The sequence below is a fragment of the Henckelia pumila genome, chromosome 4, assembly GCF_033568475.1.
Source record: "Henckelia pumila isolate YLH828 chromosome 4, ASM3356847v2, whole genome shotgun sequence".
Classification (NCBI taxonomy): domain Eukaryota; kingdom Viridiplantae; phylum Streptophyta; class Magnoliopsida; order Lamiales; family Gesneriaceae; genus Henckelia; species Henckelia pumila.
The window spans coordinates 136777798-136794993 of NC_133123.1; positions in this window are offsets into that span (position 1 = coordinate 136777798).

Consider the following 17196-nt stretch of genomic DNA (forward strand, 5'->3'; position numbering starts at 1 on the left):
GCAGGGATTACTGCTCTGTTGGAGCAGCAGGCTGCACGTCCTAGACTGTCCCACGAGGAGGACGTAGCTGAGCGGTTCCAGAAGAAGGGACCGAAGGAGTTCACTGGTACCACCGATCCATTGGTGGCTGAGGGGTGGATTCGCTCTTTGGAGTCCATCTTTGCATACATGGGGATTACTGACGCCGACAGGGTGAACTGTGCGACTTATATGATGAAGGGAGATGCAGCTCTTTGGTGGGAGGGTGCTGCCAGGGGAGTACATCTTCCTACATTGACTTGGGCGGAGTTTAGGCGTATCTTCTACGCCAAGTATTTCACGGAGGATGTGCGCAGTTGCATGATCCGGGAGTTTATGAGTCTCCGGCAGGGGAACAGGTCAGTGATTGAGTATGTGAGACAGTTCGAGAGGGGCTGTCATTTTGTGCCTCTGATTTCAGACAGTCCACCGGAGAAGATGAGGCAGTTTGTGGAGGGACTGAAGGCGGATATCAAGCATGACGTACATATGATGGACGTCGCTACATATGAGGCGGCAGTTAGTAGAGCACTGAGGTCAGAGGAGGGTAGGAGAGAGATACAGCGAGAGAAGCAGGGGAAGATACAGATTCAGTCTGGATTTCAGCGACCATCTTCGCAGCCTCCTACGAAGAAGCAGTATACTGGGCCGTCTAAGGGCCCGAATCAGCAGCAGAGGCCACAGCAGCCGAGGGGCGGGGCCCCTAATACTGGAGGTTTTCCTACTTGCCCGAAGTGTCAGAAGATGCATTCGGGACCTTGTTTTCTGGGAGCAGAAGTTTGTTTCCACTGTAGAGAGCCAGGGCACCAGATAGCTAATTGCCCGAGGAAGAAGAACACCACTGGTAGAGTGTTCGTTATGCAGGCAGAGAAGGCAAACCCAGATACCTCCTTGATCACCGGTATATCTTACCCTTAGTATTTTATGATTTCTTCCTTTGGTTAAGAATTTCGATTTTTTTTTCTTGTGGAATATTTGTTATTTGGGATTTCTTATCTGCATGTTAGAATAAGAAGCATGTTTTACTTGTGATTAGAATTAAGGGTTATTAGTGACTCATCTTTGGGGGAAAGTTTAGTAGTGGTATGAAATTGTTGGGATTCTTCTGCGTGCAGGGAGAATTCTAGTTGGAGGCAACTCCACATTTGCGTTGCTAGATTCAGGGGCTACACATTCGTTTATCTCCCTGGAGTTTATCAGACGGATAGGCATCACACCTGAGATTGTTGACAGTGGTTATGATGTCACTATACCGTCAGGACAGATTATTTCTACCTCTAGTGTCATTCGAGAACTGGAGTTGGAGCTTCAGGGGCACTCCATTCGCGCAGATGTGGTGGTTTTGCCGTTGAGTGGATTTGATTTGATATTGGGTATGGACTGGTTGACAGTCAATGGAGCTTCGATTGACTTTCGTCGGAGATCAGTGTCAGTGAAACCATCAGAAGGCGACCCGTTTACCTTCCATGCATCTCAGAGCAGTGATATTCCTCAGGTGATATCTCTTATTCAGGCGAGGAAGCTTTTGAAACGGGGTTGCCAAGGTTTTCTAGCAAGTATTGTCACGGCCTCAGGACCATCTAGCAGATCATTATCAGAGATAGAGGTGGTTCGTGACTTTCCGGACGTCTTTTCGGAGGATGTTGCAGGAATTCCACCAGTGAGAGATGTGGAGTTCAGCATCGACTTAGTGCCAGACACCGTGCCTATCTCTAAGGCACCATACAGACTTGCTCCTACCGAGATGAAAGAGTTGAAGGAGCAGATACAGGAGTTATTAGAGAAAGACTTTGTTCGTCCTAGATTTTCTCCATGGGGAGCTCCAGTATTATTTGTGAAGAAGAAGGATGGCAGTATGAGATTGTGCATCGATTATCAAGAGCTCAACAGGGTCACAGTGAAGAATAAGTACCCACTGCCGAGAATAGAGGACCTATTTGATCAGTTACAGGGAGCTTCGGTGTTCTCCAAGATCGACCTGCGATATGGTTATCATAAGCTGCAAGTTAGAGATGCAGATGTGTCCAAGACTGCTTTCCGGACACGTTATGGGCATTACGAGTTCTTAGTGATGCCATTTGGGATGACCAATGCTCCAGCGGTTTTCATGGATCTCATGAACCGGGTTTTTCAGCCGTATCTTGATCAGTTCATCATAGTCTTCATTGATGATATCTTGATCTACTCTAGGAGCGTTGAGGAGCATAGGCAGCATCTACAGACAACCTTGCAGACTTTGAGGGAGCATCGTTTGTATGCCAAGTTCAGCAAGTGCGAGTTTTGGCTCGAGCAGGTGGCATTTCTTGGCCACATTATTTCGAGAGATGGGATTGCAGTGGATCAGTCGAAGGTTGAGGCAGTGCAGAAATGGGGTATTCCGAGGAATGCTTCGGAGATTCGCAGTTTCTTGGGTTTGGCAGGATATTATAGGAAGTTCATCAAGGATTTTTCCTCTATTGCAGTACCCTTGACTTCCTTAACCAAGAAGAACGCGAAGTTTATTTGGAGTTCAGACTATCAGAGGAGCTTCGATCAGCTGAAGGAAGCACTCACTACTGCATCGGTTTTAGCGATGACAGTACCACACGAGGAATTAGTGGTGTACACCGACGCGTCTAAGCTAGGTTTAGGCGCAGTACTTATGTAGTGTGGTAAGGTTATTGCTTATGCGTCGAGGCAGTTGAAGATTCATGAGCAGAACTACCCGACACATGACTTGGAGTTAGCAGCAGTGGTCTTCGCTTTGAAAATCTGGAGGCACTATCTGTATGGCAAGAAGTGCAAGATTTTCGCTGATCACAAGAGCCTCAATTACTTCTTCACTCAGAAGGAGTTGAACATGAGGCAACGGAGATGGTTGGAGTTGGTTAAGGATTACGACTGTGACATTAGCTACCATCCGGATAAAGCTAATGTAGTGGCCGATGCTTTGAGTCGGAAGTCGTCAATGGTATCATGTTTGTCAGTGCAGTTACCACTGCAGAGTGAGATTCAGAGGTTTGATTTGGAGTTTTACTCGAGTGGTCATGCACTGAGCTTGTCAGTGTTGACGGTGCAGCCAATTTTACGGGATCGGATCAGAGAGGGACAGTCTACTAATGAGGAGTTGCAGCGTTGGAGACAGAGAGATGAGGCCAAGGGTAGTCTTCTGTATACAGTTGTGGATGGCATTGTTCAGTACCGTGGTAGGATGTGGGTACCGAACGTCGATCAGTTGAGAGCTGAGATTCTAGCAGAGGCTCACACATCTCCGTACTCCATTCACCCCGGAAGTACGAAGATGTACCGAGATTTGCAGCTATTGTATTGGTGGCCCGGGATGAAGAGAGACATCGGGAGAGTTATGTCAGAGTGCTTGACTTGTCAGCAGGTCAAGGCTGAGCATCAGCGTCCAGCAGGACTTCTTAGACCTCTTCCTATTCCGGAATGGAAATGGGAGAACATTACGATGGACTTTGTAGTTGGTTTACCGAGGAGTTCCAGAGGTTGCACAGCTATTTGGGTGATCATGGATAGACTCACCAAGTCAGCTCATTTTTTACCGGTGAGGACTACTTACTCGTTGACACAGTATGCAGAGCTTTACATAAAGGAGATTGTTAGACTGCATGGCATACCAGTGTCGATAGTATCAGACAGAGATCCGAGATTTACGTCTGCGTTTTGGAAGAGTTTGCACACTGCATTGGGGACTAGACTTTTGTTCAGTACAGCGTTCCATCCCCAGATAGATGGACAGTCTGAGAGGGTGATACAGATTCTTGAAGATTTACTGAGAGCCTGTGTCATCGATTTTCAGGGCTCATGGGAGACGATATTGCCGTTAGTGGAGTTTACCTATAACAACAGTTTTCAGTCGTCTATAGGTATGGCTCCTTATGCAGCATTGTACGGGAGGAGATGCAGATCTCCTGTGCATTGGGATGAGGTTGGTGAGAGGATTTTACTTGGTCCTGAGATCGTGCAGCAGACAGCTGACATTGTGACTCAGATTCGGGATCGAATGAGGACTGCTCAGAGTCGTCAGAAGAGTTACGCAGATACTCGACGACGAGAGTTGGAGTTCGCAGTAGGTGATCACGCGTTTCTGAGAGTGTCACCTATGAAGGGAGTGGTACGATTTGGCCGGAGAGGGAAGCTTAATCCTAGGTATATAGGGCCATTCAAAATCTTGGAGAGAGTTGGCACGTTGGCCTACCGTTTAGCTCTACCGCCAGGGCTTGCAGCAGTGCACAACGTCTTCCATGTATCCATGCTTTGGAGATATGTCTCTAACCCGTCGCATGTGTTGGATTTCAAGCCCTTGCAGTTGCCACCTGATCTAGTTTATGAGGAGAGGCCAGTACGGATCTTGGCTAGGGAGGAGCGGAGACTTAGGACGCGAGTCATATCGATGGTCAGAGTCCAGTGGCTGAATCACTCGGAGGAGAAAGCTACTTGGGAGACCGAGGCAGACATGAGGACTCGCTACCCGGAGTTGTTCGGGTAAGTACTTTAATTTCGAGGACGAAATCCAATTTAAGGGGGGGAGAATTGTAACACCCGGTATTTTAATACGTAAATTCGCATGCATAATTAGGAAATTTATTTATTTAAAATTTTAGATTTATGGGTTAAATTATTATGTGAATTATTTGTGCATGTTTTAAGATTTATTTTCAAGCATTTAACCCATAATTTGAGATTTTTATGATTTTTGGTATTTAAATTATTTTATCGCGTAGACGGGACCGTGGACGAACGAGATGACAACTTTCTATCCAATGTATTTCATGAGCCTTTTAAGAGCCCAAAAATATTATTTTGAGTTTTATTTTCTCAAAATTATCAGTATTTAATTTTATATAATTTTAGGAGTCCATTTTTATCCAAATTTAGCCAAAATATTGACTTTTAATTACCTTTAAAATTCCCTAAAATTCATATTTCGGGATTTTAAATGAGTTATCAGATTCTTAAATTTTATTTGGAGTTTTAAGTTGTATATTTTATATTTAAAACCCTTATTAATATTTTAATTACCCTATATTCTAAATTAATCAAAAATCACCAAAAATTAAAAAATAAACCCCAACCCTACGTTCAATCCTTCAGCCGCCACCCCCTCCCTTGTTCTTCATCTCCTTCATCGTGCCAGGCCAGAAAACTTCTTAGGAGATCGATTTTAAGCTTCCAAGGTGGTTGATCATCGTCCCGTCGTCCCGAAATCGTTATCTACGCCTACTTCTCTTCAATCTTCGGTGCTAGGCATGTTTCCTTTCGATTTTTTGATGCCATATCAGTGTTTATGCGTGTGTGTGTGTGATTATCATAATTATTCAAGAAATTTTCAGAAAAATCGATTGGTTTTGTTGTTATGCGCCTTGTTCTTGGATGGGTTGAATCATGCTCACGTTTTTTTTAGCCATGGGTGCGTCCAGCTGCTGGCCAGGGGTTCCTAGGCTGTGTGAGGGTGGTTTGGACTCGAGTGGCTCGAGTGGTTCGAGCCAAACAAGCCAAGGAAAGGGCTGGTGCAAGATCGGCCTTGTGTGTGCGCAGGTTAGGGTTCGATGGAAGGGGGTTCGGCCTCTATGCGTGGGGCTACATGGGGTCGGGGCCTTGGTCAGGTTAGGACCGCCCAGACGTGAGCTACGTCTGGGCGGCGGAGCTCCGGCCAGGGGCGGCCGGAGCAGGCCGGCAGCAGCCATGGGGTGGCTGCTGCTCGCGGCCGAGAGGCATAGAGGAGGGGCGACGGGTTTAGGGTTTCAGTGATGGGTCCGGGTCGGGTTGGTGGTCCGAGTCAAGTCAGTGGGTATTGGGTTATGTTAGTTGGGTCCGGGTCCGGGTCAAGTTAGTTGGGCTCGGGTATTTTATTTTTAAGTTAATTAATAAGTCTAAGTGTTTAATTGGGCTAATTAGTTTAATTAAATTAATGGGCTATATTAAATTTTCTTGTGGGCTTAAATAATTAATTTAAGTTAGTCCACTAATTTTTTATGGGCTTTAGAGCCCATGAAAATTATTTGGTCAGTCTTTGGGCTTTTGGGCCCATTGGGCCAGAATAGAGTGTTATTGGGCCAGAAAATTTTATTGGGCTTAGAAATGTGTTAATGGGCTTAAGTATGTTAATGGGCCAGTCTCAGTGTTAATGAGCCAGAATTTAAGAAATTGGGCTTGAGTGTTAGGGCCAGCAGTTCAGTACAACCCATGAAAAATTGCATGTGTCCTGAATATATATTTAATTATTTTTATGCATGGAAGTTATTTTTAATATTTATATGTTAGTATGAAATTAAATTAAATATATATGAAGGACACACATTTTATTTAAGTACATGCATTCATGAAATAATTTTTATGCATGATTTAATGTTTAAGGTTGAGCAAAAGAAAATAATTTTTATGTTGGAAGTTGAAGTAGTGTGACAATTTAAGGGGGATTCGTCCCCATATGTGAACTATTGAAGGGCAGTTTACTGCCAATTTAAGAGGTGATTCGTCACCGCCACGTACGTTGGTTTACCACGCTGATCAGTATTTAATGTATGTATGGTTACACTATGGATACGACCTTTCGATGTTAGAAAATACTTTGCTCAACAATGTTTATGTATTATTATGATATTCAAGTTTAATTTAAATTTATGTTATGTTCATGATATTTTTAAGCATGCTCATTCATGTATATATTATGTATTAGTATTAAAGTGATTTAAATTATTTTAAACCCTTGTTATATTAGCATGTTGGGCCTCTAGGCTCACTACACTGATATGGTGCAGGTGAGTACGTAGAGGAGGATGTAGTACCCACCGGCGGCGAGGACCTATGAGCGGACATGCAGTGACCCCGTGACCGTTGTCTGAGTCTATATGCATGTTTCGAATATTTTATCATGTTATACATTTTTATTTATTTTCAGTAATTGACACTATTGTATGTTTTTATTTAAATATTTTCAGTGCATGTAAACTTTAATTTATTTTGCTTTTGTCAGTATTTTATTAAATGCATGACTCAGATATTTAATTTATGAAATATTAAAGTTTCGAATTGTTGCATTATTTTATTCAAGTTATTTATTTTTAAAAACTACTTATTTTGTGCATATATGTATGGGCATGTATGTACATATTTTTACTTAGTAAGTATAAAAAAAAAAATTTCCGCATATTTATTTACATTTAGAGAGTTAGGGTCGTTTCATTGAATACTCTATTTTCTTGGCTCACGTCTATGGGGCATAAAATAGAGGAAAAAGAACGTGCGGAGCTTCTTCTTCAAAGTCTACCAGATTCATACGATCAGCTCATCATCAATATTACCAACAATGTTCTTTCGGATAATTTAAATTTTGACGACGTCTTAACTGCGGTTCTTGGAGAAGAGAGTCGTCGAAGGAACAAGGAAGATAGGTTGACAACGTCGAAGCAAGCAGAGGCTTTACCACAGATATGGTAGATCCAAGTCAAGAAGTAAGAAGAAGAATATTTACTGTTTTAAATGTGGCGGTAAAGGGCACTTCAAAAGAGAGTGTACGAAGAGCATCGAAAAGGGATCCGAAATATTATTCAGCGAAGCAGCAATGGTTGTGGAAGGTAGACACAAATTTTGTGATGCATGGATTATGGATTCAGGAGCGACGTGACACATGACGTTAAGGAGAGAATGGTTCGATCAGTATGAACCAGTCTCAGGAGGATCTGTATTCATGGGAAATGATCATGCCTTGGAAATCGCTGGGGTCGGTACCATTAAAATCAAAATGTTTGATGGTACTATTCGCACCATACAGGAGGTACGACATGTGAAGGGCTTGACAAAGAATCTTTTGTCTTTGGGGCAATTGGATGATATTGGGTGCAAAACCCGTATCGAGAAAGAGATCATGAAAATTGTGAAAGACGCTTGTAGTTATGAAGGCAAAAAAGGTTGCTGCAAATCTGTATGTATTGTTGGGGGAAACACACAAAGAGGCGGAACTAGCTGTTGCATCAATTGGTTCGGGAGAAGAATCAACAGTGTTGTGGCATAGAAAGCTCGGGCATATGTCAGAACGAGAAATGAAGATTCTCTCAGAACGAAAGCTGTTGTTGGGGCTTACAAAAGTGACTCTACCCTTTTGTGAGCATTGTGTTACCAGTAAACAAAACAGATTAAAGTTTGGCACATCTACTACCAAAAGCAAAGGCATATTGGAGCTGATTCATTCTGATGTTTGGCAAGCACCTGTGGTATCCCTAGGAGGAGCGAGATACTTTGTCTCGTTTATTGATGATTTCTCTAGGAGATGTTGGGTGTATCCAATCAAGAAGAAGTCAGATGTTTTCAAAGTTTTCGAAGTTTTCAAAGCGCGGGTTGAACTTGATTTTGATAAGAAAATCAAGTGTTTGAGGACTGACAATGGAGGAGAATATATCAATGATGAGTTTGATGCATTTTGTCAGCACGAGGGCATCAAAAGACAGTTCACAACGGCTTACATGCCTCAGCAGAATGGAGTGGCGGAGCGGATGAACAGAACTTTGTTGGACAGAACAAGGGCCATGTTGAGTACTGCGGGTCTACCAAAGTCATTTTGGGCAGAAGCAGTCAAAACCGCTTCTTACATCATCAATCGTTCTCCTTCAGTGGCGATTGATTTGAAGACTCCGATGGAGGTATGGACTGGCAAGCCAATTGATTATTCTCGGCTACATACATTTGGAAGTTCGGTGTACGTTTTGTACAATGAGCAAGAAAGATCAAAGTTGGATTCCAAATCCAGAAAGTGTATCTTCTTGGGTTATGCTAATGGAGTAAAGGGGTTTCGCTTGTGGGATCCCACTATCCACAAGCTTATCATTAGCAGAGATGTTATCTTCGAGGAAGATAAAGTGAAGGGAGACAAAGACACACTGAATTCAGAAACTACTATCATTCAGGTGGAAAATAATACAGACGAAGATCAAATTTCTTGTGAAGCAGTACCAGAGCACGAGGAACAAGAACCAGTTGAGTCAGAGGTTTCCAAAGTGAGGCAGTCAATTCGAGAGAGAAGACCACCAGGTTGACTTTTAGATTATGTCACTGAAAGCAACATTGCATATTGTCTATTAACAGAGGATGATGAGCCATCGAGTTTCCATGAGGCTACTCAAAGCTCGGATGTATTCCTGTGGATGACAGCGATGCAGGAAGAATTGGAAGCATTGAACAGGAATAAAACTTGGGATCTTGTTACACTACCACGAGGAAGAAAAGCTATCGGTAACAGATGGGTCTACAAGATCAAGCGTGATGGAAATAACCAAGTGGAGCGGTATCATGCAAGATTGATTGTCAAAGGGTACGCTCAGAAAGAAGGAATTGACTTCAATGAGATATTTTCTCCTGTGGTTCGAATTTCAACAGTCAGAGTAGTATTGACATTGTGTGCGGTGTTTGACCTACATCTGGAATAGCTAGATGTGAAAACAACATTTCTTCATGGCGATCTTGAAGAAGAAATCTATATGCTCCAGCCAGAAGGTTTTGCAGAAAAAGACAAAGAGAACTTGGTTTGCAGGTTGAATAAATCTTTGTACGGTCTCAAACAGGCGCCGAGGTGTTGGTACAAGAGATTTGATTCCTATATCATGAGCCTTGGGTACAACAGACTCAGTACAGACCCTTTTACGTATTTCAAGAGGTCTGGTGATGATGATTATATCATTTTGCTGTTGTACGTGGACGACATGTTGGTAGCAGTCCCCAACAAAGATCGGGTCCAAGAATTGACGGCACAGTTGGCTAGGGAATTTGATATGAAGGACTTGAGACCAGCAAACAAGATTCTAGGGATGCAAGTTCACCGAGATAGAAGCAATAGGAAGATTTGGCTTTTCCTGTAGTAGCCCGTGCCCTAATTGAGTAATTAAAGGATTAATGCTAATTAATTGAATTAGGTATCGGACGGATCGGAAGCTCCGAAGGCACGATCGAAAGCTCCGAACAGGATCGGAAGCTCCGATGAGCGATCGGAGGCACCGATGTTATTACGTCAGGCATGACGTGTGGTTGGATCGGAAGCTCCGATCAGGACCGGAAGCTCCAATCACCCCTATCCGGAGTCATCAAGTGATATTTTGACGCGTGGCAGATCAGGATCTTCGGAAGCTCCGATGACAGGATCGGACATTCCGATCGAGGTTCGGACGTTCCGATCAAGGATCGGAAGTTCCGATCGTTGTCTATAAATAGAAGGCCGAGACTTCACTTTCATTTGCCAATTTCGAGTTCTCCTTTCTTTTCTAGTCCTTTTGGAGTTGTTCTAGTCTTCTTAGGCTTGGTCCGGAGGTCGGAGAGGCATTCGGTAGTCGTAGCGGAGTCGTGCCCAAGTTCTGGAGGCATCGACATCAAAGGGCTAACGACGGACGAAGGTATAGCTTTTGCTCCCTATAAATATTAGGAGTATGCAATAGCTTAGTTAAGGCTTTTAGAGCACTTTAATGATAGTAGTATCATTTGGCAGTGTAGAGCAGACTATAGGCGTGGACCTAGAGTTGGTAGAGCTTTCACTGTTTTGAGATACGAAAGTACTGTTCGAGATATCCTGACTGAGTACGCATGTATTATATGACTGCATGATTTATATGCCATGATATTATGCTGCATTCATTTGCATCTTGCTGTATCTCCTTCGAGATGTCTGTAGTAGGGTTGTACCCTATCCTGTTAGTGGATGGACTTCCATCGATTTGGGTCCGGCGTATCCACGGTTATCTCGGTATGGGAGCCACCTCCTGAAGCGACGGCACAGCGTGCTACATACCAGGGCCCGGTCTGTCTCTGTTATCTGATCCTTGACCTCGAGTCTATAGGGAGTTCACTTTGCATGCATGTATACTCATACTCTCGCACTGAGCGTTTTATGCTCACGTCTCGTACTCTGTATTTTCTGGACACCCTATTCCATGGGGCAGGTTTGCGATTGGACGAGGAGGGTGGATCCAGGAGGGGCTAGTCAGTGGTTGGTGCTACAACTTAAATTGTAATTCACCCAAGTGTAGGTTGTCTGCAAGTAATATACTCGTGAGTACGAGATCGATCCACGGAGAGGATGTTGTAAGTTTAATTTTAGCAATAATATATTATAGATGAAAATATTATTATAAAACTTCAAATACACAAATTATGAAATTGTCAAGGTTTCAAAGGTTCATTGTTGGTTTAATTAAGATTGCTAAATAAAAATAAATAAAAGAAACTAAAATAAAAATAAACATAAAAGAACAATGAAATATTTAAACAAGTATATCATATAATATAGTTCCCACTATATTAATATCCACCGATATTTAATACATGGTACCCATAATATATATATAAATGAATAAATATAAACATAAAAAGAACAATTAAATATTTAAACAAGTATATCATATAATATAGTTTCCACTATATTAATATCCACCGATATTTAATACATGGTACCCATAATATATATATAAATGCATAAATATAAATTGACATAAAAGTAAATGTTAGATCAAATCACAATATTTTATTTAGAACAACCGGCAGAGCCACGCTATCGTCTAAATAAAATATATGACTTTATGTTAGATGCGATAAAGTAAATGTTAGTTGCGGAAAAGTAAAAGTTAGATGCGAGAAAGTAAATGTTAGTTGCGGAAAAGTAAATGTTAGTTGCGATAAAGTAAAAGTTAGATGCGATAAAGTAAATGTTAGTTCAAATCACAATATATTATTTAGAACAACCGACAGTGTCACGCTATCGTCTAAATAATATATATGACTTTATTATAAATAATAATATATTTATAGTATATAATTATTGTAGTAATTATTGTATCATATTTGACAACAAATCAAGGTAACCACATTCAAGGTACCAAGCATTTGATGTAAATAGATAACAACAAATCATCCAAAATTATACCTACAAATAAAGATCAATTAGTAAAAATAAAAATAGAAAAGAAAAGAATATACAAAATATAGACAATCTTACTTGACCAACAATGAAACCTTTTCACCTTGACATAAAAAGATTTAGCTTTCCATGAACATGAAACTCAAGAATAAAGATAAAAGAAATTTCATACTTGAACTTGAGAAACTTGCACACTCAAACTTTTATTCTCACACACACAATATTTATTTTACAAATGAAGAATTCTCTACACTCTTGCACACTACAAAGCTTATACAACACATCTATTTATAGGCCAAATGAGAGGAAGAGTCCAAGGCTCATTAAATGTGAAATAGTAAAGTTGGTGGGTGCTTGTCTCCTTGAATGTCAATACCATGACCCAACTTTAATTGGCATGTTTGATGCCTTAGACCACCGATTCAGCCTTTCTTTTCAACATAGAACACGTAGGATATTTTTTGTAGATGTGTTTGGACAACTCATTCACCCCTTTTGGATAAAATATGAAATACTTATGATATTTTTACTCCAAGCTGGTCATAGTAAAAGTAAATCTATCTCCATTTTGATGTTTTATTATTTTGATCATCTTAATGAAGTTTTTGGAATTTCTTGTCTTCTACAAAGTTGAAGATGCCTCTTTTGTGATTCTACAGGTTTTGAGATTACTCCATTATGACCACTGTAGCTTGAGTAATTTTATTTTTACCAAACCTGCGCAAACCGTAAAATACAACATTTTAGTAAAACATTTAAATATAAACACATAACACTAAAATAATACAACTTCATAATTTTAATTAAACTTAAATTTTAAAACACACTTTTTAACATATAAATAATTACAAATTTTAAGTTTCATCACACCCCCAAACCGGCTAATTACTAGTCCCTTAGTAATAAAATATCATAAAATATCATAAAATCACAAGTTAGATTTTTATTCCTTAATATATATATTCAAATTTGCAAACTTTAAAATTTTAAAAACACACTTGTGAGGAGATCATATGTTTATTTATAAATCTCATTATCAACCAATATATTAATATGTAATTGGATGGGCTATACATATATATTTCACACAATATCAAAATAGTAAATATATATAATTTTTTTTTTTTTTTTTTTTACATAAATATTTTCTAAAAACTTTGAGAATAATATAATTAAAAGGATAATAGAAATCATTTTCATAACATGTATATCATCAGGAATATTAATGTAAAAGTCTCAACTCCATATTCTCTCGGGTTAAAGTATTTCATATATAGCTGTTTTTCACTCGTGGAGTTGGAAGAAAATTATACACTCTTTGAAAATGGCTAGTAAAGCAGACAATCAAATAACCTAATATTGAAAATAAGATAGGATGATTTACAAAGAATAAACCCATTTTGTTTTTGTTTTTTTGTTTTTTTGTTCTTTTGTTTTTTTTTGTTTTTGCTTGGCTGCAAAATTGTTTTTACATAATCAAATACCTCCAATAAACTTTGAAAATGTAACATTTTTTTTTCAAAGTTTATTTATTTTTTTATTTTTTATGAGGTAAATCTATTACATTAATAATTATAGTAGAGATATTAATACTCTACATCTTTACAATCAAACTTCAAACAACTTTGCAGCCAATTTTCATTTTTTTTTCTTTTTTTTTTTTCAAAATGGGTTTAATCTAGTAATCAACCATTTCTTAATAATCAATAAAAGCTTATAAGTTGTTTTCTCAATTCTTACCCCTCACTCACAAAATTTATGTGAGTAACTATTGCACTTTTACAAATTAATTCCCTCAATTATACATGTTATTATTTATTCAAGCAATATCACTTTAATTATATACTCATAAAAGTTTTAAAAAATATGTATTTGAAAACACACAATTATATATTATTTATAACTTATATCCCATCAATTATATATTTTCTATTAAATTGATAAAAAGAAGAATAAATAAACATCTATACAAAAAGACTTCATTTTCTTAGTAGTTTGCAATTTAAATATATACGGAATATTAAAATCTAATCTATTGTGATAAGATGATAAATAAAAACTAATGCGTGTCAGGAGTTTTTGACTCCTTACTCTGCCATTGAAAAAGAAAAATAAATATTATTATAGAAATATATTTTTTTAAAAAAATTTTAAATTTTTTTTTTTTTTTTTTTAGAGATAAACCCTCCCCCAAACCTGAATATGACATTGTTTTTAATTTTTTTTTTTTAAGAAAAATAAAGAGTACATGATGAAAGAGATATCACCTGGAATTATTGAAGATGAGGAACAAACACAAACCATTTCATGACATGTTGAATCAATGATCCAGTTTTCTTTTCTTACTGGTTGGTTGAGACCAATTGATCTTTGTTATAGCTGAATCAGGTTGATGAACAAAAGCTTGGAGATCATCAATTAATTGGTCTTCATTCGAAGCAGAGATGAGCATCCTTCGTGAATTTTCTGAAATAAAATTTTGTTCCACGGCTACATCGAGAAAAGTCAACAAACCATCATAATAGTTATTGATATTCAACAAGCCAACAGGTTTATTATGGATATTAAGTTGTGCCCAAGAAACAACATGAAAAATTTCTTCTAAAGTACCAAAACCAACAGGTAAGGCAATAAAAGCATCAGAATTTTCTATCATTTTAGTTATTCTCTCGTACATTGATGAAACTTTCAACTCTTCCCCAACCGTAACACCTGTAATATTTCCTTCAGCTAAAGCTGTAGGAATAATACCCAAAACCTGACTACCTCCAAGATGAGCTGCTGTTGAAATAGATCCCATTAACCCAATATTGCCTCCTCCGTAAACCAAGTGAATTTTTCTCTCTGCTAAATTTTTTCCAAGATTAATTGCTGCATCAACAAATATTTCATTCTTTCCAGTATTAGAACCACAAAAGACACAAATATTTTTCAATTTTTGTGAAGAAGATCCTGTCATGTTTTTTTCTTTTCTTTTAAAAAATATAGAGAGAGTTGAGTGATTTTATAAGGAAAACAAGGAATAAGACAGAAATAGGAATACAGATGTGAACAAAATGATGAAAATAGTAAAAAAAAATAATATATAATAATAACATGCATGCGTATAAACAGTGATGTGATTGTGGCTCACAGTGTTCCTTCAATATTTATGAGTCGAGGGTTGGCTTACCATCCAATTTTCTTATAAATTGGCAAATAGGGTCTTTTTTAGTCAGATTCCCAAGACCATCACCATGACGCTGCGCTTGGAATAGTTTCCATAAACGGAGAAGTTGACCTTGTACATCTCCACTAGAATGCGTCTCAAGAGTCAATGAGATATCATCCAATGACTCTTTACTCAGCCCATTCTTAATGAAATCAATTTTATCTTCTCTATTTGTGGAAACATATCCCAAAGATCTGCATTGTCTATTACAAGTCCATCTGGCACAATTATGACAAACATCTAACCTTTTAGCCCTTCTTTTCTTCGCATAGGTACTTTTTCCTAGTCCAGACATATTTCGAACAAGTAAGAATTTTGGAACTTCACCACCTAATCGAACCTTGGCTTCAATTATAAGACGAATATCCTCCGGGATTCCTTTTTGCATAAGCATTCTCAATCTTTCACATCTGCCTTCATAAATCATTCTCAGAACTTTTTTAGAAACAGATGGAAAATATTTACCAAGTTTTTTGATAGCTTCATCCATAATATATATTTATATATATATATATTCAATTATTTTGGGAAATTGAAATAAAACCGACTGAAAGTAGTCACGGAGTACCGTTATCCGCCACTTAACCGGGAAGTGAACTCAATTCTGCAAAAATAAAATAAAAATATAAGTAACAATTAAGTTGGATCATATAAAGGCATAAACTCTTCATTAAGAACTTCATTTTCTATAAACGGTTTAAGTCTTTGCCCATTAACTTTAAATACATTATTATTTTTAGGATTTTCAACATCAACAGCACCATGAGGATAGAAAAATTTAACAATAAATGGTCCAGACCATCGCGATCTAAGTTTTCCTGGAAACAAATGCAAGCGATAATTATAAAGTAAAACTTTTTGTCCGATTTCAAAAGATTTTCTCATAATATTTTTATCATGAAATGCTTTTGTTTTATCTTTATAAATCTTTGCATTTTCATATGCATCATTTCTTAATTCTTCTAGTTCATTTAATTGCAATTTTCTTGATTTAGATGCATCATCTAAATTAGTATTAAACGCTTTAATTGCCCAATAAGCTTTATGTTCAATTTCAACAGGTAAATGACAATGCTTTCCAAAAACTAATCTATATGGTGACATCCCCAATGATGTTTTAAATGCAGTTCTATATGCCCATAATGCATCACTTAATCTTAAAGACCAATCTTTTCGATTTGGATTGACTGTTTTTTCCAAAATTTGTTTTATTTTTTTATTTGCAAGTTCAACCTGACCATTCGTTTGAGGGTGATATGGAGTAGAAACTTTATGTGTAATACCATATTTTCTTAACAACGAAGAAAATGATTTATTTATAAAATGACTTCCCCCATCACTTATTATAGCTCTAGGTATTCCAAATCGACTAAAAATATTTTCTTTCAAAAATTTTATCACAACTTTATGATCATTAGTTCTACATGCAATTGCTTCAATCCATTTTGAAACATAATCGACAGCTACTAAAATATAAGTGAATCCAAAAGATAATGGAAATGGACCCATAAAATCTATTCCCCAACTGTCAAATATTTCAATAATCATGATTGGATTTAAAGGCATCATGTTTCGTTTTGAAATTGAACCCATTTTCTGACAATTTTCACAAGATTTGCAAAATGAATGTGTATCTTTGAATAAAGAAGGCCAATAAAATCCACATTGAAAGATTTTTGCAGCTGTTTTCTTTGACGAAAAATGACCTCCACATGCCTCAGAATGACAAAATTTAATGACACTACTTACCTCATTGTCGGGTATGCATCGTCGAAAAATTTGATCAGGACAATACTTAAACAAATAAGGATCATCCCAATAAAATTTTTTGACCTCTTTCAAGAATTTATTTTTATCTTGTGAACTCCAATGAGAAGGCATTTTATTTGTCACAAGAAAATTTACAATATTAGCAAACCAAGGCATAGTAGTAGCATAAAATAGTTGATCATCCGGAAAATTTTCATTTATTGGTATTTCATTTTGAGATGATTTAGAAATTATTCTTGATAAATGATCGGCTACTACATTTTCTTTTCCTTTTTTATCTTTTATTACAAGATCAAATTCT